The following is a 22,521-nucleotide window of genomic DNA, read 5'->3' as shown; positions in this document are numbered from 1 at the left end:
ATTCAAATTATTACAAGGAAATAAAAACTATACGTAAACTAAAATTTAATAATAATGACTAAATTAAATCTAAAAATGACCCCAGCGGCATAGTGCCGACGTCGCTAGCAGCATTTCCTCGCTAGATCGTTAGACTAATGCGTTGAGCGAGGAAGCTGCGAGCTCTTTGATCTCCTGTGGCGTCTTAGACAGATCTTTGAAGAGACTCAGAGCGCCAGGGCTCCACGGACCAAGGGTCTCGACACCGAATGGAATAAAATTACACTCGGCGCCGAGACCCCTGCATTATTATTACAGTTAAGGGTGATATAGGTCAGATAAATTTTATAGCTGTAATGAGATAACAATTCAATTGTAAAATGTAAAAGTCATTCCACTGTAAAAGGCTTGGGAGAGGAGTAATTTCTTTAGTTAGCGCGTTAGTTGATAGATTCTATCATGGTGATTTCCTTAGGTAATTTATTATACACTTTGGGACCCAGCGCGTGCATTTGCACGTGCAGCACGTGTATTTAGGTGAATATCATATAGTACCTATCTACTACGGCTCTCAATGAAATAGAAATAAGTGAATATTAAAACTGATTAGCCTACGATTTGAAAAGTCTAATACTAGTAAAAATTGCTCGCACGCCGATACTCTCAGTGTGTTTAGGGCTGTATTTTTTTAAGCTTTTTAATAAAGTTTACCCTTGAGACCTATTATGGAAGCTGATTTTACACCCGTTTAAAATACGCTTTATTACCCCATGGAATAGCCAATTTACTTCAATAAGCGTTATTACTACCGGGTTCGGAGCCCATGGTTTACTAGTTTGATGACCTGTTTGGTCTAGTCGGTTGCTAGTGACCCTGCCTATGAAGGCGACGGTCCTGGGTTCAAATCCTGGTAAGGGCATAAAATTTGTGTGGTGGGCACGGATACTTGTTACTGAGTCGTGGGTGTTTTAAGATAAGATAAGAAGAATTTATTAGCACAAAATGAACATTAATTATCATACACAAATCAATATACAAACGAACAGAAAATTGTACTAAAAGGTCTTCTCTCGGCTTGATGCCACGAAGTGAGTCTTAGCTAGGACACACTACGTGACGCTGATTTTCAGTGTAGCCTGGTAAAATTAAATTTAAAATTTAATTGTCTATGTATTTAAGTGTTTAATAACCCATCACAAGCCTTTTAGAGCTTACTGTGGGGCTTAGTCGATTTGTGTAATAATGTTTTATTACACAAATTGACTAAGCTTACAGTATGAATGCTGACTAATAAATAAATATTCAAAGTGTATAAAGCCCTTAAAGAAGAGTTAAAAGGGGAAAGCGCGGCAAGCAAGTGGGGCCGTACAGCGCGGAACACTTCGGATCAACCTACTTACTTACTAGCGTGGGGGATGGTTCACTACAAATATAGAAAACAATGTGTGCAGTGCGGTGTTTGCTGGGCTACCCGTTCGAGATTTTCTAGGAAACTAGTGTAGGTAGTTTGTCTATCTATAGATAAAATTGTGTTATGTTTAGCTAAACATTACTCGTTACTGTACTGAATAAGTGTGACGAGAACGGGAATTCCCGGTTCCGATTTTAAGTATATAAAATAAATAAAATTATGATAATTTTATCAATTTATTTCTTCAGCTAATTTATTTTTTTCTAATACAATAGTGGCATTAGTGACGATAAAAAATACACAAAATCTTTCTTCGCGCGATTTACCTAGTATAATTTCAAAGCTGCACTTTGCCTCGATTTTTAACTAGTATACAATTCAGATTTTGTAAATAGTTTGACTTGAGCACGTCATTTTGCTAGCCTTTGTTATCTAAATATTCACAAGAGGTATATTTTTACTTATTCATTTTTTTTATAATATAAGGTAGCAGTCAAACGAGCAGACGGATCACCTGATGGTAAGCGATTACCGCCGCCCATGGACATCGATTAGTTTTCGGACGCCACACTTGGCGTTGCAATCTGGCTAGCAATCTTACCGCAGACAGACTAGACATTATCCCTTTGGCAACTAATCCCTACAATTGGCGTAGGCACTAGTTTTTACGAAAGCGACTACCATCGGACCTTCCAACCCAGAGGGTAAACTAGGCCTTATTGGGATAAGTCCGGTTTCCTCACGATGTTTTCCTTCACCGAAAAGCGACTGGTAAATATCAAATGATATTTCGTACATAAGTCCCGAAAAACTCATTGGTACGAGCCGGGGTTTGAACCCGTAACCCCCGGATTGCATGTCGCACGCTCTTACCGCTGCAGCGGTTACTCACAGTGCATCTTAATCATACTAATAAACACTAATGATAATATTGGAAGAATATAAAACTAGTGGCTTTGTGAGGTGTAGACCTTGCGAACCCCGGTAGCTTTTTGAAAAAAATCCAAAATGTAAATCGATAATAAATTATATACTTTATGAACCTGCTAACCAATTTCACCAAAATCGGTTAAAAAATGCGACCTGTAGAGGAGAACATGGAACGGAGACCTTCGCTTTCGCTCGGTCAATCAAAGAGAGTTCAAATGCCGCTCTAGGAGGCCTATTAAAATTGCTATACTTTGTTATGAAATAATATTGGTCGAAGTAATATCACCGTTGACAGCTGACATATCATAACCATAACTGTTTCATAACAAGATTATTAAGTCCGTCGAATCGTCCAGGTCCCTAGACAATTTAAAGTAGTTAAATCCCTACTAATGTCATAAATACGAAAGTAGCTCTCGGCCCGATTCGTACTTTAAGATACGTCAAATATTAAGTCTAGATATGATATGAAACGGATATGTCAATGTCAAAAGTGACGTTTTTGTTTGAAGAAACGTTGCTGTCTGTCTGTTGCCAGCTGAAACGATTTATTACAAATTTGGTATTTATAAACAGCTTTTAAGGTTTCGTATCCAAAGGGTAAAAATAGGGTCCATTACTAAGAATCCGCTGTCCGTCCGTTGGTCTGTGTCTGTTCGTCTGTCACCAGACTGTATCTCATGAACTGTGATAGCTAGACGGTTGAAATGTTCACAGATTATGTATTTCTGTTGCCGCTACAACAACAAATACTAAAAAGTACGGAACCCTCGTTGGGCGAGCCCGACTCGCCTTGTCCGGTTTTTATTAATCATCATCATTATTCCACGCGGGCGGCAGCTGTTATGGTATAATCTTAATATTTGATACTGGTTTGACAATATTCTCAATAGTACGAGTAATTCATTAGTACGAGCAAAGATATACTCGTAGGGGAGAGTCGGATATATCGTACCAGTTTTTACATAAACTTGGATATTTAGTTTTTGGAGGTAGTTACAAATATGTTTTACTGTGCATATAAAAGTTCAGTTACTAGGCTACATTCATTATGAAGATGAGCATTCCGAGATTAAATTAACAAAGTCAAAACGCATTTCTTCGGAAGCACTGCCATCGGTATGATTTACTCGACCAGTTGGTTAAATCGTACCACCCATAATAAAATTGTATCTATGAAACATTTTGCAAGTTTATTGCTTATTTTAGGTTTGAATAACAAATATTTATTACGGGAATCCGAAATCATACTTACACGACTCAAAAATACTTGGTCGTTTAAATCGTACCTATGCCAGTATGCTATAGTACGATTTAAACGACTAGCTATTTTTATTAAATAATCAGTATAATAACCAAAGTATAAAAACTAGACAATTTTTAACACCTACACAGTAAGCCCGTTTATATTTATAGTAACATACTTTTAATTTGGTATTTTTAACTTATCTTGACCATAAATTATGGTATTACAATACACATTAAAAGTTAGATCAAGTCTGACGAAAAATATATTTCTTCTCTCTTTTGTTCGATGGTAGTCATATGCCATATCTGATTAGATATGCCATAGCTTAATTCCATTAGAGCACTGTTTGGTGCATTATGTGTAAATAAACTAAGTTGTTTAGTGGGAAAATTATACGATTTAACCGGCGGTACGATACAGCTGACTCTCCCCCATATACTCGTAACTTTGGTACGAGCGATATGCACTGCGAGTAATGTCATAACTCATAGAATAGATCAATTTCTGGTCAGATGTCAATTCAAAATTCTGCTTCAGGTTTAAGTGCCTTGTTGTGGCCACAGCCTCTTCTCTAAAGCAAATAGGTGAATAAGTTTGGGGCAGGTCCGCCCCCCGCAGGTCCGCGACTCCGCGGGTCCGCGGGCGGCGCGCCACGCGCACGCATCGCGCCGTCAGATTATCTCTTTTTCATCTCGGCATTTCGTTACCCTTAATGAAATCCAGTCAAAGGAATGAAAGAATTTAATTTAAGACGAATCAGAAAATATTCAGCTGCTGCTCGCTAGTTATAAATCATTTGAATGCTAATAAATTCGACTAGCCCCGAGCCCCAGGTGGGAACGGAATTTCTTTCGGCTCCATCTTTGTTTTCAAGGAAAATTGAATAATTTTCTTCTCTTTATTATAAAATTCTTTCATAAAGCTACCGGTGGCTTTGGGGATTTTCTTTAATATCATAATGGGATATTATTTTTCATGTGGTTCAGTTTCACTCAAAGAAATGTATAGCATTATTTTTATAATTTCTCCATTTTTATCCGTCTGGTACTAAACATGTACCAAGTATATTGACCGCCATAAAGCTTTGCTCTGTAAAACGCACCGGAAATAAATTTCGATTTAACGTGAAAGCTAAACCCTTTTTAATGTATGGCGATCAAAGGGGAGCAAATACAGCATTTTGAAATTGTGTCTGTATCCCAAATAAAAAGAAATAGCCCGTTAGGTTTTATATATAGTACGAGATAGGACGCCCGGTAAAAATGTTTTAAAATATTTTAAGTGAAAACTTATGTATGCGTGAGGTTGGTAATATTTTATTAAGTACGCATATCAAATGCATGAGCAATTAAGAGTGAGTATTGGGTGCAGTTGGAAGGAATAAAGAATGGTCCGCGCCGGGCTTGCACCGCGAGCGAGCGGCGAGCGATGCGCCCAGTTGCTCGTAGACGCTCGACCGCGCCGGTTCGCTACGCCGTAGGCGTGTCTACGTCGCCGTAGCCGCTACGATCACAAGTTTCAGGGTGGTTTTGTTCACTGACTGAATAGTGTTTGCTAAATATTTTTGTGCTTGGACTCTAATTTTGATTAAATTGGATGCATGATAATTGAAAGGTAAGTTTGTAGGAATTTTTATAGTTATAACTTTTTTTTTAATGGTTAGTGACAACATTAAAAATAAAACTTTAATTTTTATACTAATTGTCTAATAAATGATTTAGTATTGTGATACAGCGGGGAAATGCTGCCAGCTTCTACGTTAGCATACCACGGGGGGACAATTTGTATTAATTTATTTATTTAAGATTAGTTTTATCTATGTTTAGCTGTAGATTTTAATGTAAAGGATAATTTTATTTATTTTTACATTTAGATATTAGTTGTATTTTAGTTTTAATTGTATACGTAATAACGTATGTGATGTGTAATTTAGACTTTACTAGACTTTATTTTTGAAGGTTATCTGTTTTACGTTATATAAGTCAAGACTCTTCTTCCTCGTGTTGTCCCGGCGTTTTACCACGGCTCATGGGAGCTTGGAAACTAATCCCAAGAATTGGCATAGGCACTAGTTTTTACGAAAGCGACTGCCATCTGACCTTCCAACCCAGAGGGTAAACTAGGCCTTATTGGGATTAGTCCGGTTTCCTCACGATGTTTTCCTTCACCAAAAGCGACTGGTAAATATCAAATGATATTTCGTACATAAGTTCCGAACAAGGTTTGAACCCGCAACCTCCGGATTCAAGTCGCATGCTCTTACCGCTAAGGCCACAAGCGCTTCTCTACTCAAATAACAAAAATCATCATTAATGCACATTTAAAGAATATATTATAATACTAATTTGTTACTAAAAACAAATATTAAAGATACATAAATGAACTAACTAAAACTAGATATGATGCTTTTGAAGACCACATAACATGGGAATTCGCAGAACCCACTGGATGTCGGTTTCAGATTCAAGTAGTTACGACGCCTTCACCGTGCAACTCTATAGTTCGTGTCATCCACGATGACGCGCACATTTGTCAAATCTAACCTTTAAGAACATGACATTACGAGTCAAGGCACGCGTCGTCGTCAATGACACTATATACTTATATGTTAACAACATCATATTGAAATAAATGTACTACGATATTTTCGTAGAAATATATTACGGCGGTACAAAATCATTAGTCCGTAAAGTTGTACAAGTAAGTATTTACCGAATCATTTCATAACAGGAAAATTGCCGTATTATTATTTGATCAACTACAAATGTTTACGAAGTAATATGAATATTCAAGGTAAAAACAGATTTCAGAGAAAGGTTTGTATTGCTTATATTTTTATTAAAATAAAATGTGGTATAATCTAAATATTTACATTAAAAAATACTATATATATATATATATACAACTAGTTTTCTGAAACGCCGTGGTGAAAACAATTTTTCACTAATTATTCAAAATAAATTTTAGTTAAAACTAGCTTTGACTAGGGAAAACGCGTTTCTAGTTAAAACTTGTTTTAATAGTATTCTGCCAGAGTCAAAAGAGGTGCGATGACAAGAGAAGCAAGGAAGAGCGTGTTAGGCTGGCAGTAACCAATAAGCACGTTTAGTCAAAACTAGTTTTCACTGAATTCAATTATTGAACCAGTAGTCAAAACTAGTTCTTCCCGGAAGCACTTTTTAAAAACTATTTTTGTCTGAAAAATCCTAGTTAGTACTATAACCGGATCATATATATCGGATATATTAGCACAATCTTTGTATGTCTGAATACCATCGATAAAAACCTCTAAGGCGTCTTCAACGGATTCTTCAGCTCCGCTAAAGCTGAGTTTGCAACCGGCAAAATGTCTGTCACGTTGATGCGTTGTAGCCTGAGTCGCCGTCACTAACTTCTCACACAATTCGTTGTGTGATTGCTGCATTTGTTGCAACAACATAGTTAGGTATTCTTGTGGCATCGTCACATTAAAAGATGGCTCCGGTGTAGCTGACGTCGAAGATGTTTTAATCTTCGCACCGTTTTCGGTATTAAGATCAGCGGCAGCCATGTCTTTTTTGGGTGGCATCTCGCACGCGATTTCCACTCACTACACTATCTCACAACACAATCCGAACGCTGGGCGCCACGTATAACCGGGGACGGTTAATAAGGGTCCTGTGTTTTACGCGAAACAGCCGTAAGGGGAAAGAGCACTCGCTGGGAAAACTATGAGGTCGCGCGCACGTTGCATCTCAAACGCATGCCGGAAACGAACTATTGATATGGCGCACGCGAGGTGATTGAGTGATTGATTTAGAGTGAATGTGATGAATGGTGAGTGTATGAAGATTAAGAGGTTCACAGACGTGTGTATGATGAAGGTGTGTCTACACGTCTGTGTGGAATTGTAGGTTAAGGAGGTGCTACAGTACTAGTTTCCACTTAAGCACCTTGCGAAAACTAGTTTTAACTAGGGAAAACGTGTTTTCACTAAAACGGGTTTTTACAGTTATATACCTATACCAAATACTTACAAATACAATATAATGACCTGCAACATTGATAACGGAGTTTGATTATGACGATATTGAAACTTTAAATGTCTACATTTTTGTCTACTGTGATATCAATTTTACATTAATCATTCAGGTTTTATAGTAAAAATGTGTTATTTTAGATGACTTGTAGAAAAAGTCTTGATAAAATAGTGATATAATCAAGCTTTTCAATCTCGTACCTTACTTAGGCAACTCAGCAAGCTTCGTTGCCACACGGTACTCGACTAAAAGCTCTCTTTTGTATCACGATTGTATAAAATACTTTTAAAGGCAAACTTTAACAACATTATCTTGAATTTTCAACATTAAATTTTTTTGGACTTTAAGGAGGCGATGCGGCTTAAGTCGTATGTTTTATAAATCTTGACCGTTAAAGGGTTAAAAGAGCCAGTCCCTATTTTTCGCTGCAGCAAAGCTGCACCAGCAACATTGTGACAATAATGCTGCTGCTTTGACAACCCGATTGTAACATTTATAGCGACAACGACTCACACTTCATATCGAACAGTATTCTTTTAAATTTTGATTCAATTTACAATGCGGTGAAATGTAGTTGCTGCTTGCTGTAAAAAATACAGTCACTTCAAAGGTTCAGTTCCAATTACAATTGCATTACCGCGGGATATATTATTTTTAATGAAAATGAAACGTACCTACCTTGTACAATGTTTCGGTCTGTATGTTATCCACCTACTAACCAGTAGATTTTTCCATTCTACCCACTCCATATCCAACCTACGCATAAAGTTATTTAGAATAATCAAAAGCAATATAAACGTGCGCAAGTTTACATACAATTTACATACAAAATACCCCTTTGTATTTGCTCTTGAATAGATAAAAGGGTGTGTTACGGTGACATCAAACTATTTTGAGATTCGATGAGAGACTTTTAAATATTAAAAAAAATAATTGAGGTACACTTCGATAGTAAACTTCATTAGTTTGAGATCGTGTGATTTGTTTTTATCAATCCAATACTTTAGAGGCGTATTTAGTGCAGTTGGGAATAAAGTTGATGTTTAAAAAGTATTTCATTTTATTAATTTTAGGCATCGTGGTAAATTTGTACATCATTGTAGTAGATAATAAAGATACTTTACATATACAAAACTTATATATGAGTACTATTTTCTTTCGTTCATTTAAGAACTATCCACGAATAATACATATAGAAAATTAACAAAATATAAATATATATTTATTTACTATACATACAAAGTATTATTCAAGTCTCATCGGCCTCGCCGCATTTATGATTTGACAGCAAATTATCATAACCACCAGATAAACCCTAAGTCACTCCATTAACACCACAACAAATATTAAAACGCAAGCGAAAACAGCAAGTGTCACAATTACATTTAGATTGACATTTGAATAGCAATAATAGATACTTTACATACAAAGCGGCACTCGAGTCCCGCCACCATTGTCACGTTCCCTCGAGTCTCCGCGCGGCAATTCCGACGCAATGATAGCTGACGAGAAAATGTTACTGGTCCTTGGAGGGAACGGCATATGAAAGTATTAGCTGAGGATATCAAGGTTTATCTCAAGTCATCTGTACCTTAAGCTAGTATGGAAAACGGGCAAAAGAATGTAACAGTCCTTAAAGTGTATGCCTCAGGAGAATTTGTGTTATACCTTAAGTTACTTACTTATGTAAGATGATGATAGTTTTATCAATAGTTATCTGTGCATAACTTTAGCTATTTGTATAGCTAGCTTATAGGGTTGAACCACCTACAATATTAACTTAATATAACTAAATATTTAGAATAATTAAACCGAATTGTGATTTCATTAAAAACTGACTTCGATAATTAAATCGAATTTAAGATTTTGTATTTAATTAAAGATTTGTTGTACTACTAACACTATATGGATCTCCCAGATTCGATAAATAATTGAAATTAAATGATTGTTCCATTTCTTCAAAGTAAGTTAAATTAACCTTGTAATAATCATGATCTCACAGGCCAAAAACTTTTTAACAGACCCATAGTTAACGTGTTTTTCCATTTGCTCAATAAGTAGATACTCGTTACGATGCATCTGTAGATGTTGTGGATTAGCTGACAAAGCGGCTTCCAAGTGGAGAGTAAAGTAGACGAAGACCATAAGTGTGGCTACCATCAGTTCGGCACTGACATAAACGCTATCGAGAACGTAACTTACTTTTTATGCATCTCGCTCGTACTTGCATATAAGTGCGAGCGAGAAGTATAGAATGTAAATTACGTTCTCGATAGCGTATATGTCAATTTTGACACTGTCAGTGACTCATGGTACAAGTACTGATAGTTACATCATCTAGACTACGAACACTGGGAAAAGGATATGACTACTAAGAAGGACAACAGTTTGTTTATCAAAATTGTTAGTCTCAATGCTTATATAATGACACTCTTTTTGGCATGTGTAGCTTGACTGTAAGTGTTAATTTAAGGAATAAAATAAATTAAAAATAAACAAAAATTAAAATTAAAATAAAATTAGCAGTCAATGGCAGCGCATGTCAGTTCAACAATCATATTGGTCCAAGATCCCGAGTCAGGTCGACCTTCAGTGATCTGTTTACTGGATGGAAATTATATTTTAACAAATAAAATATGTTCCAGATGTGGGACGAGGTCGATCTGCATAATATTGTCTTAATAAAATATTACTTTTTATTTAATTTAATTATTTTATGTTCATTGGTATAAATAAATAAAAGGTTGCCTAAAAATATGTTAATTTTTTTTTTCACTGACTTTATTATATTATTTACTTTATATTCATCAGTAAGGACTATTTTATTCATAAAATGCATTATTAATTAAACACTGTTTTAAAAACCAACTAGGTATAAAATTAAAACTAAACTAGCCATAAAACAAAACTACTTAAAAATTAAACTAATATTAAATAAAACTAAAACTAAAAGATATACTAATTAACAAATAAGTTATAAAAAGAATACCCTTCTAAAGTCTCCGCCTGCGGCATAGATCCCATGACGCTGGCCGCGTTACCTCTCTGTATTGCCAGGGATATACGATGGGAGAGATAAGCGCCAGCCCTATGGTCTCCAGTGGTGTAAGGATGCTTATCTTTTTCTGGTCCCTAATATTTGGCAGCCGCCTACAAACATTTCTTCAGAGCAGCTTTTTTACGTGTCGGGGCAAAAAATGGTAGAATTTACTATTCAATAAATCTGAATAAATTCAGGCGTGATCTTTCACCCTTTATTCTGTCTGGGACACTATCAAACTATTTATTTATTATTTGTAGAATCCAAGAAAAAAATATTAATAAGGTACCCATATTTCTTGTGTAAAATATCATTACTCAAGACGGGGCTTTAGATTGGATTGGAGTTATACTGGGGATCTCTATATAGAAGAATATGATAACTAATACCTTAAAAGCTAACTTATTATATTTTTATATCAAGATAATGGGTTCACTAAACTCATTGAACAAAAACAAATGTACGATGTGTCCCGGGCTAGTGACTGATTTCAGTGGAATATGTAAAATGTGTCGGTACTCTTACAAAGTACCAGGAAACCAGTAGACTAGGGTATTCAGGGGCTCAAATACACCATGTTTCAGTTGTACTTTAACCGTTGAACAAAGTGGAGGTGCAGTCAGTGTGCGATTTTTAAAGATGTGTTCGTCATTCGGCGCGTTTGGTGCCATGTTTTTTTTAAAATCTGTTTAGTAATTTACTTACACAGGGTTAGTGCATGTATCGTTTTCGTTATGTACAGTCGAGTTCATAAATATGTATATATTGTTACTCCTTATTGCAATGGATTAAGGTGAAGAAATGTATACATATTTATGAACGCGATTGTAAGTGATTAAAAAATCCCCAAAAGTACATACATTTGTAATTATTATATCTCCTCTGTATCATTTTTGTTATTTCTGTAATTTTTAAATAGCGATTAAATTTGATATCGGTGTTGTTGATTTTACTAGGTTTCGGTGGAGTTTTTGACCATCGATATAAAATAGTGATAAATATTTCAAAAACTTTAAAGTCTAATGGAGGCCTCTACTACTATTTATTTTAATTTAAGGATTTAAGGAAATAAAAAAAATTGGCCACCGATGTCACGCAAGATAGCTCATCTCGAAAAATCGCCTACTGAATGTTAAACTGTAGGCCTATTGGTTTCAAACAAAGAGATATCGAAATAAAAATCGTCGAATTCAACAACATTTTTAACCGAAGTGGTTTTACATGAACGGGCTTGAAACTGTTTCATCAAGAATAGACTCAAATTTCTAACGGTATTGTTAATTTTAGTAAATACACAAAGTAATCGAATAGCCTCATTTCTAATGGAGAGAAAAAAGCTTTTGCTGGAGTAATAAATTACATTTAGTACAAATAATACAATATTAATATTGAAAATATGAAAAGTACTAAAAAAACTAAGAAAAATTTAATTGAATCAACTTCTAAAAAAAAACTAAGTAAAATTAAATTAAATCAACTTTTTGAAGGCTTGTCTTGTAGTGGAAGTACAATCAGAAACAATTGTACCAAGCGTACATACAACGCACCAGGATTATCTGCTGCTGCTTATCTCTTCTTTGTAAATCTATTATAATAGCTCGAATTTTGTTAACCTTTTAACCGCTTAGAATTTTTCATCGAGCGTTCTCGTGTCGATTCTAATAGCTCGAATCTTGTTAACCTTTTAACTGTCGTATCGCCGCTGGTACGAATACGAAGTTACACAAAGTTTTGTCTTATTTATCAGGCTGCGGCGAATTGAGCTGGATAGTGTCTCATATATCAGGTTACGGCGGTTAAAATATTAATTAGTTTTAGCACGGTCTAAACTTTGGATGTTTGGTCTCATCCACTACATTTATAGTTGACTGTACCTATAAGTTTAGTCCTTCCCAAGAATATTATAATCAATAAATTTCTATAAAGGCCAATATCTTCATTGAAAGGTTATATTTAATTTTGTAGGCATCTTATATACTAAAGATATGTAATAAGTAAGAATCAATGAAACTACATGTAAAGGTAAAAGTAAAGAATTTTGCCAGAGTTTATTCATAACTTGATGACGTCAGGTACATATTGGAATGGTAAGCTCTACCGCCAATATTAATTTCCCGTCTACCTACGCTTTGTAATATCATAGCATTCAATACTTTTGCCGCATGATATCAATATGGGGATATATTGATACATTTATTAATATCTTTGAAAGGTTCTCAGTATTTCATATTGTCATACAAGAGTCCATATTTTCACTTATTCTGTTTTTGAAACGTAAACACTATATTTTATTAATCAAACTAATTCAATATTTACCACTCGTATGTATCTTATTATAACTTATAAACTTTACTGTAACTAACTATAATGAAAGTACGTGCTTGCGTGCAAACCACACTAACAAACATATGTAATAAAATTCATCGTATCGTATCGACCTAAGGCTCAGAACGCACTGCGATTAATTTCTTGTGGTTTTAGTCTTGCAAGTGCGCTTATGAAGCATGCCGTACGTTACACTTTTCGCAGTTCTGAAACCACAAGAAATTAATCGCAGTTCGCAAAATGACAATTGTTTGCAGAAAACGAAACAAAACGCTAATATAATCGTTAAGAATATTTGGTAAGGATAGCGTTTCGTTTCGTTCGCTGCAAATGATTGCTATCTTGGCTAGGTTCCCAGGTATATAAAATATATTTAATATAGAGGACAATACAATAATTTGGTACCATTGAGCAAGCTGATTTGATGATGGAGCTAGAAGTAGCTCACCAAATGAAAACCAAAAACTCCCAAATAGGGGACAAAATCATGTAAAAAGCGAATTTGTAGGAAATGGTGTTTAACCCATATATTAAAAGTACTGATGGATAGGGGCGAAACTAACGAGTAGAAAGGAGTATACAGGTTCCTTTTTTTTACTTTTTCGTATATAACTGGTAAACGGTGGCCAATAGGAAAAAAATGATATACCTAAGTACTACATACAATTTTCTGCAAAAAAGATTTTTTGAACACTGTTTCGCTGGGTCAATAATTGAAGATATTAAAGGGGGAAAGTTATCGTAATATTTTGCCGTTGCACGACTCGGTGTGGGGTTCGATGCGGCTGACGGAAAGCAGGAATTACATGCTGTCCTAGTCTAGTGTCTGGTTCTATGCTGCGGCTCATGCACTAACGGAGCCTCCATCGAAGTCACCGTCGACGACGGCGATAATGATAATATTTTAGTTTTAAAAAATTATACGTGCCTTTTTTATTTGTTTACCTTCTTCCCTCCATTTTTTACTAGCCAATCTAACTGCCCCACGTCCCACTGCTAGGCAAAGACTCCTTGATTTCTATGACTCTCGAATTAGGGTTTCCTCCACCCAATTGTTAAGGAAGTGCCATGGCAAGTAGACAACTTCCCTCCTTATATCTCATTGAATAATGATCCTACCGAAAAAGTGCACAGAATCTTATTTGAAAATAATTTTATGTGTAAATTACTTTAGGAACGTTTTATGCCATGGGCCACCGTTTAGGAGTTATTTATGGAAAACTAAAAGGGACCTTTATCTTTTAATAGAACACACATATATGTCGCAGACCGTCTCTTATGATGGCTGCGTTTGATGGAATGTCAAGAATTGAAATAGTCTATGCTTGAGTGCATGTGTTTGACTGCGATACAGTGACTTTTATTTGTATGATCCGAACAGCTGCTTTAATGGATTGGTTCCTGGCTGATTCTGATGACAGCCCGAAAAGAGCTGGCATCCTGAGAGGCATCGTCAGTCAGATTGGAATAGGAAAGTGTCGCAGTCAACCTTATAATTTATATTTTTATGTTTTATATCGTTTTAGCTGGCGTTCATCAAGTATCTACGTACTCGTCTTCCGACTTCGACATATATATGATATTGGTCTGAAATCGGTCTGATTTTGATTACTCAGTGCATCTCGCTCGCACAAATATATGTACGAATAAGGTGCATAGGAGAATGATGACTTGTGACGAATTACATTAATTCAACATAATTAATAAGTTCGAATCGGCCTCAATTTAATCTACAGCTGTAACGTAACAAAAGTTATAAGTAAAGAATATCTAAAGCAACTAACCGTCTTTTCACAGTACATTTCTTTTTATTGACAGGAGTCGAATTTACTTCGGGACGTGTCTAACATGTCACAAAGTTTCGCGGGCCACGTCAAGATGCTCGAGTTACGCAAACTTGTAATAAAATAAAGTTATCCGTCGAAGTGCTGACATCGGACATATGGTGCACCGTGCAACTTGAAAAGTTTTCTATTCAATGTACAATTTTTTTTGAAGATAATCGACTGATTCGAATATTTCGTAGATAAACGGTACACATTGTTTATTATCTAGACTTTTTATAGCGTGAACTACTACCAGCCTGTTCGAACAAAAATAATTTACAGTGGTACGATACCGATCCGTCAGTATCAATATTGACGTCTTTTGGTTGAAGAAATGTCACTTTTGGCACTGACTGATCGGTATCATACCGATCGAGGTTATCAGATAGAAACGAGTTGGTTTAGTAATAAAAATAAGTATGTTAAAAAACTCAAAGGTTAACTGGAAGAGATCCTTTAAAGGGATAAATTCGCCTTTGTACTTTGCTTTTCCTAATAGTAAGCTACTTTAATTACTTATGTACTTTTGTACAATAAAGAGTTTAACTACTACTACTTTTGAACCATTTCGTTATTACTAAATTTTATATTTGTTATTTTTACATGAGAGGAGGCCTGTGCCCAGCAGTGGGACGTATATAGGCTGAATTATTATTATATATTATTATTATTTTTAATCTCTTATTCCTCACTTTAAATTTAACGATTGTACGTTAATACGTACGTATATAAAATAAGAAACATAAATAAGAAACGCTTGCCTTTTTTCTTTTCTTCCTCGCGTTCCTCGTGTGGCTCATGGGAGCCTGGGGTCCGCTTGGCACCTAATCCCAAGAATTGGCGTAGGCACTAGTATTTTACGAAAGCGACCGCCATCTGACCTTCTAACCCAAAGGGTAAACTAGGCCTTATTGGGATTAGTCCGGTTTCCTCGCGATGTTTACTTTCACCGAAAAGCGACTGGTAAATGTCAAATGATATTTCGTACATAAATTCCGAAAAACTCATTGGTACGAGCCGGGGTTATATAATATAAATAAGACAATCAAGCTACCCCTATAAATTCTTACGTATAAATTAAGCATTTTAAAATTTATTGTCATATTGCTCTACCTTTGTTCCTTTTTTTCCAGCGTATAAGCGGTAAGCAAATAAACCTTGTACGCCTACACCCAGTTGGAGACGCTTTAAATATTTCTTATCTTATTTCGCATCACCGTAGAAATATCGTTGTGATCCTTTTAATAGTCGCATGTTCTATCTTTTAAATCTTGAGATATTGTCTGCAATTCCGCAGACGGTTCGTTGAAGTGTGAACGAGTGGGTGATAAAATAAAGTGTCAAGTGTCGGTGACGTATCGACGGGGGCGAGGGGTCAGCGCTGGCAGCCATTGCTCTGCCATTGACACATGACAACATGTGGCCCTAGCTCGGCTAGCGATTTAATAAGACTAATCAATGTAAGTCGATATTCGTGGTTATTAAGATTTTTATTAAAAGGAATGCAGGTTGGTGTTAGAAAACAACACCTACGTAAACAAGGATTAAATTTCAAAAATTTTATTTATGGAGCTTAGCAAAGAGTTACATTGTGGTGTAAAGTTTAAGAAAAAAATGTGAGGTTGTATTTCGGCGGTTCCGTGGGAATTTGCCGAATCCTTCACCGCAACAGAAAACTGTGTCGCCAACATTTATATTGTATGTATATATATGATATTTTATTGTATGTATGTTAGTTTGTAAGGTACATATACATGGGCCTTAGTTTACTCGCTAAGGGCGTGAAATTTTCGTTTGATACACTGAAACTCTAAAAACACCTTCGGAATCTTTGTCTTATATTACTGCGATGTTTCTACAATATTCATAGGTTAGTAACCTATGATTACATAACATTTCATTCCTACATAACATTTGTAAGTGGTACAAGTGTGTTGAATCACGATCGATGCAAGTAAATCCCGCTGCAGTGAGTGCAGTAACGGGCAGGTAACAAGTAAGTTGTGAACTGTTTGCGGCTCGCCTTCGAGCTGAAATTGACGCAAATATTGAATTACTTGTATTTGCGAATCAAGCCAAGTTAAATTGGAACACTGTTAGAATTGCTTAGAGGTAGCGAATTTAAAAATGTTCTCAGCTTGACCATTTAGTTGAAGGTAAAACTTATCAATCCAAACATTTATTTAAGGAAAAGTAAAGATAACTATGATATTAATTGAGAAGAAAGTGGACCTAGTTATAGTCTGTATCTTTAGGTATTTAAAAGAATGTAAACAAACCACAATTAGGTATTTTATTGGGCAAGAAAATTCTTCAAATTTATTAATTTATCACTATGTGCCAAAACTTGCAGAAGTTTTACTACGATATATTACTTACTTAACGTAACAACGAAGCTGGTATAATCGTGCTATTTTTTAATAGGAATATATCGGAATGATTTGATTAATCAATAGTAATTTCATTTTGTATTATTTGCTATTACTTCGCCCTAGTAAAGAACCTAAAATGAGATCGAACATTTAGCTATTTGAATCAATCAATAGCAAATCTTTACACAACATCACCGTACAATTCTTCCTAAATCGACTTGTTCTTTGTTGTTTGTCAACGACAAGCCGATTACAATTACTTGTGTTCCGTGGATATAAATCTCTGTTTTAAAAAGTGATCTGTGCTTTCTTACAAATTTAGACACTTCTTCAATATATAAACATGGAAGAGATAGAATACCCAATTTAAAAACAAAGGTTTACATTATTCTAAAGCGTTAACTCCACACATATACTTTTTTTTGGGCGAATACTTTTTTTTGGGCGACAAATGCTCTCTTTATATCACCATCATTTCCCCAAATAATCAAGCCATATCTTAAAACAGATTCAACATATCCATAGTAGGCATGAAGGTAGATGAAAACATTAAACGATTGAATGAAACAGGTTAAAGTCAAAACGATGAAGGAACAGATTACCTGGTTTTAACTGGTTTTAACTGATAAATGTTTCAAGTACCTGAAAATATAAAAACACATTTTTTACATTTATTTAACTACCTAAAGATACAGACTATAGTTAGAGCTCAATTGCGTTTATTTTAATTACAGCTTGTATAAACAGATATTTAGAAGCATATATGAATAATATTTTATTCCATTATGCGCAAGTCTACTTACACAATAAATACACTTTTATTTTTCGACAGACCATTGTATTTATGATAGCAAGAGAGATTATTTATATTACGTTTTATTTACGCTGCTGCCTATAAACTCTTGTTATAATGTGCCCACATTTGATGTACCTGCTACCTATATAATACAGGTTCTTATTGTATAATATAAATAACAATAGCTCACGTTACACGTAGTTACGTAACAAATAAAGTTACGTGGCAAGACAATGTAGAAACATCTTTGCCTGCAACAGCGCGAGTACGTGAGCGATCTGCAAAGTGGCAACTGGTAAAGTTTAGAATACTATAGCCACCATACGTTGTGCGATCGAGGCTGGGAGCACCTGTTCGAGATCTGTTAACTCCTTCACACAACTTTCAAATGCAGCAAGCTGGGCCCCGGGTGCGCCGGCGTAAGTAATGAGCAGATAACTGGATGTTGTTGAGGAAAACATGTTTATTAAGTAATGTACATGTAATAAATGTAATCTACATGTAATAAAATAAGTCCAGTAAATATTTAATAGTAAAATTGTTGTTTTTTGGTGCTATTAATGTTTTTACTGTTCAGGAATTTATTAAAGTTATCTGGTAATTGTCAATAAATTAAAAGTCGCCATGATAGTCCACAAATGCAACTACTTTTTAGGTTTTTCATTGGTACCAGTGTTCCAGAAATATAATATTTTTTTAAATTAAAAGTAGGACATTTAATGCATACGAGTAGGCGTCTTAACATGGTTTAATGGACGGTATGAGTACTGGGAATAAACAAATTGAAAATGTTAACCATAAACGACTAAATTATTTTCCCCGATGACCCTTATTATTATAAGGGTCCCGTACTCAATACGGATTAGCCAACTAATTGACCTGCCGAATGCTTCTCGACGTGCTGAAAATTTCCATCTTTTTTTCATTCTATGGCACCCACATTCCAAATTATTTTAAAAATCTTCGATAACAATGTGCTACTGCATATTATTGAAAATTTACAGTACCTCTTCCGATAATGACACTCAAGACTTTTATAACATAAAATTACAATCGCTATTCACTTACAGCCGTCATCACCAGAGTTACTGGTGGCTAGGCAATTAGTTAGACAGCTTGCCAAACACGAACGCTTCGCTACGTTACATGCATGTAAACTTATTTGTACGTAGGTATGTGTTTGAGCAATGTTACAGGTACTAGTAAGATATTTGAAGTGTATACCTAGTTTAAAAAAAAAACCTAAAACGGTTAATCGCTTTTCACTTGCCACCGCACGCGATAGAGCGAAGCATGCTGGTAGAGCGGCAATTAGTTAGACAGCTTGCCAAACAGCGACGCCCCACTCGGGTGTTTGCTGTACCACGCCACAACGCAGGATCTAGGTGGCTCAGGTGCTTACTTACAACTTTGCCGTAATGGAAACTTGCTAGCACATTGCGGGGTAGCGTTAATACGGTAAACTATAATGAGGGTAAAGTATGTTGCTAATTTCTAACACAATGTGATATACGTGTAAATGTCGCTGAGCTAAGCTGTTATTGTCTTATGTCTATCACTTAATATAATATTAAATTTCTAGATTAATATTTCATATTTTAATAGTAACGTATACATATATCATATTCAGCTTAGAGGCACTCGCGCGTTCCAGGGTTAGCTAACTAACTCGGAGTTAACCGCTTTAGCGTTAATTGGCTAACGCCAGTCTATTTGTTGTCTGAAGTTAAATATTTAATGTAACAATATTATCGAAATTATTCATAAAGCGCATGCCTATTTTAACTCGGTAATTAAACTACTGTAAATCGCGCGATCGATGTGGCGTTCTAATCAGCGAAATACAGTAGTAGACGACAAGCAGTTTATTTTTAAACTTGGCAGATTTTTACAGACTTGGTAACAGTGCACGAAAAAGAACACTGTTCGTGTAAAAGTGTGTAGGAGTAAACACCCTCAGCACGAACTAAACTACGAGTTTAAATACACCTAGTAATCAAGCTCCGAGTAACTAGATAGAATGTACACAGAGTAAATAGCTGAATCTTCGCAAAATATAATCTGTGTCACCTACCGAATCTATTAAATTAACAAAAATCAAACTTAGAAACTTAACTCTTCTATCATATGATAGGCAAATGCTTGCGCATTATATCTCGACGCTATGGCCACCTAGCGAGCGGTTTGCATACTAATCTAATACATGCCATGAAACTGTGAAAGACTAACGCTTGCGCGATCTCACTCGACCCTAGCGCCATCTAGCAAGCAATTGGATAAACTTTCCGTATTGGAAGTAGTGTTATGTTACAGTACCACTTAAAAAATACTCATACATACATACATGGCCCGGAAGAGCGTTTATCAATGTTATTAATTATTATATTAATCACTGATACAGCATTTAATTCATCATAAATAAATATCAATAAAACTGAGCTCAAAATAGTTACTGAATGAAAAGTGTGAAGACTCATTATATATTTATTGCACAAAAGAAAACCTTATAGTACAAAAGGCGGACTTAATGCCATGAGGCATTCTCTACCAGTCAACCTTATACACTAACTAGTTATATGTATTTTATATTACAAAATATTTTTTACCTATATTTTAATAAACTAATTTTCAATAAATTTTTGGTCCCACGTTAAAACAAAAAACAAACAAATAAAGTTCATAAATGATCGTGTATTAAATACATAATTTATTCTTGGATCGCATTATTGCACTTTTTACAAACGTGATACTCGCACTTACAACCGTTTACATATAAAAGAACATCGACGTAATTCGCAGTAAGACAAGCTTAAGCAAAACAAACAATGTAAATCTAAATTCAAATCGCATTTCTTTAAATCACTGAAAAAAGGAAAGTTCAGACATAATTTCGGGAGGGGGAATAGATTAGCGTGGGGACAGCGTGGAGCATTTATTGAAAGTCGGGGCTAGCGCGGCCCATTAGTCCTCTCGCTGCCTGAAAAAGTGTCGCTTCCCTGAAACATAGCACCGGGGTACGCCATTCAATTGGCGAACGGCGAATGTATTTTATTCGGAGCCAATCGATCTCGAGACAACAAAACGCAACGTGAATGGAGTGTCTCGCGAGGCGATAAATCCTACACGTCCACAATACGTTTAATGAAAAGATCTTTTTACTTTTATTGCCATTGAAAACAGTTCGCTTTTGTTTGGCGGCATTAACCGTGCTAGCAATTTGTTTTTTTCTGGTATTTAGGTTAACCCTTTACCAGGCCAAGGGATATATTTCACCCACATCTTATATCGGTTACCGTAGTCAGGTTTTAACTCCAAACCACCTACAAAATATTTTGTCAATCCCTGAAAATATTATTTTATGATCTTCATTCACAATACGCTTCTAAATTGCGTAATATATCTTTGGCAGCCGTTTAAATTCACTTGAACGCTAATTTCAGTAAACTACGGATAAATTCGAACACTTTTCATAATTTCTATGAAACAGAAGTACATAGGTCGAACAATTTTTTGATATTTTGTAGATTTTGAGTGTTGAAAGCTAATGTAATCGGAAACATTGCTAAATATTCATGCATTATTGTGTATGACCAGAATTAGGATGTGGGTTGACATTATCCCATGGCCTTATTAGAGTTTAACTGTGTGGGAGCTATATTTCCCATGGCCCGGTAAATTGTCTTGTCATGTCATAAAAACTCACGTAAGTAAGTGATTTTTTTTCAGTGATTGATATAATGTTTCGTAGGAGATTTGGAGTTAAACCTTGACTATTATAACCGATATAAGATGTGGGTGGAATATATCCCTTGGCCTGATCAAGAATATAATAAGACAAAATCTAGTATGACAGTTCATTACTTAGACAGGCGATGGGATAACCTTAACCCACATTTTTATTTCTGTTTTAAAGGAAGATCTCCGACGTTCATAAATACATTTTTTACAAGGCGTTCAATACGGTTGCAACAGCATATAAAGTACGTATTAAGACACGCTGGTTCTTCGGGGCCTGGTAAAGGGTTAACTTGGATGTTATTTGAATGTGTTGTTTTAAAAGGCGGGATGCAATATACTTATTGACGAGTAGGGGTAAACACCTGTAGATAAATTAACGAGAGCTGAGAATATGTTATAATAGAATAAAAGAATATCATTATGTGCAATGTTTTTAATTAAATGTAAAAATTATGATTGAGGTACTTTTTCGAGTACTTATAAATACTTATTTAAAATCTTATAAACTACAGTTGAAAACGTAGTACAAAGAATATGTTTTTCAGACGCAGGCTTTGTAGAAAAATAGCACTAGTTATATTATGTATGTATTATGTACTCTGCTACAAATTTACAAATAATACTCATATTATATATACATCATACATATATCATATATACATTACCGTGGGCCTTAGTCAATTTGTGTAATATTGTCCTATAATGTTTATTTATTTATTTACATGAGAGTTTATACATTTTGAGGACTATGCCCAGTGCCCCAAACTCTGCAAAAGGCCGGAATTCTTGCGAAAATTTTAAATTTAGAAAATCAGTATTAACTGAAATTACATAAT

The 22,521-nt window shown here is 35.2% G+C and overlaps 1 protein-coding gene across 1 annotated transcript in view; it reads left to right on the top strand.

Annotated features, from left to right (window-relative positions):
- Window positions 1–5,027: 5,027 nt before the first annotated feature.
- The window catches only part of LOC133534236 (uncharacterized), a 58,188-nt gene continuing 40,694 nt past the window's right edge, over window positions 5,028–22,521 (top strand). Inside the window, exon 1 of the mRNA XM_061873331.1 lies at window positions 5,028–5,183. The gene's annotated coding sequence lies outside the window, so the exon portion shown is untranslated. The remainder of the gene's footprint in view (window positions 5,184–22,521) is intronic.

Source organism: Cydia pomonella, unplaced genomic scaffold, assembly GCF_033807575.1.
Source record: "Cydia pomonella isolate Wapato2018A unplaced genomic scaffold, ilCydPomo1 PGA_scaffold_74, whole genome shotgun sequence".
In the NCBI taxonomy this organism is placed as follows: Eukaryota; Metazoa; Arthropoda; class Insecta; order Lepidoptera; family Tortricidae; genus Cydia; species Cydia pomonella.
Note: the sequence above shows the minus strand (reverse complement) of the source record. Positions and strands in the feature narration are given on the sequence as shown.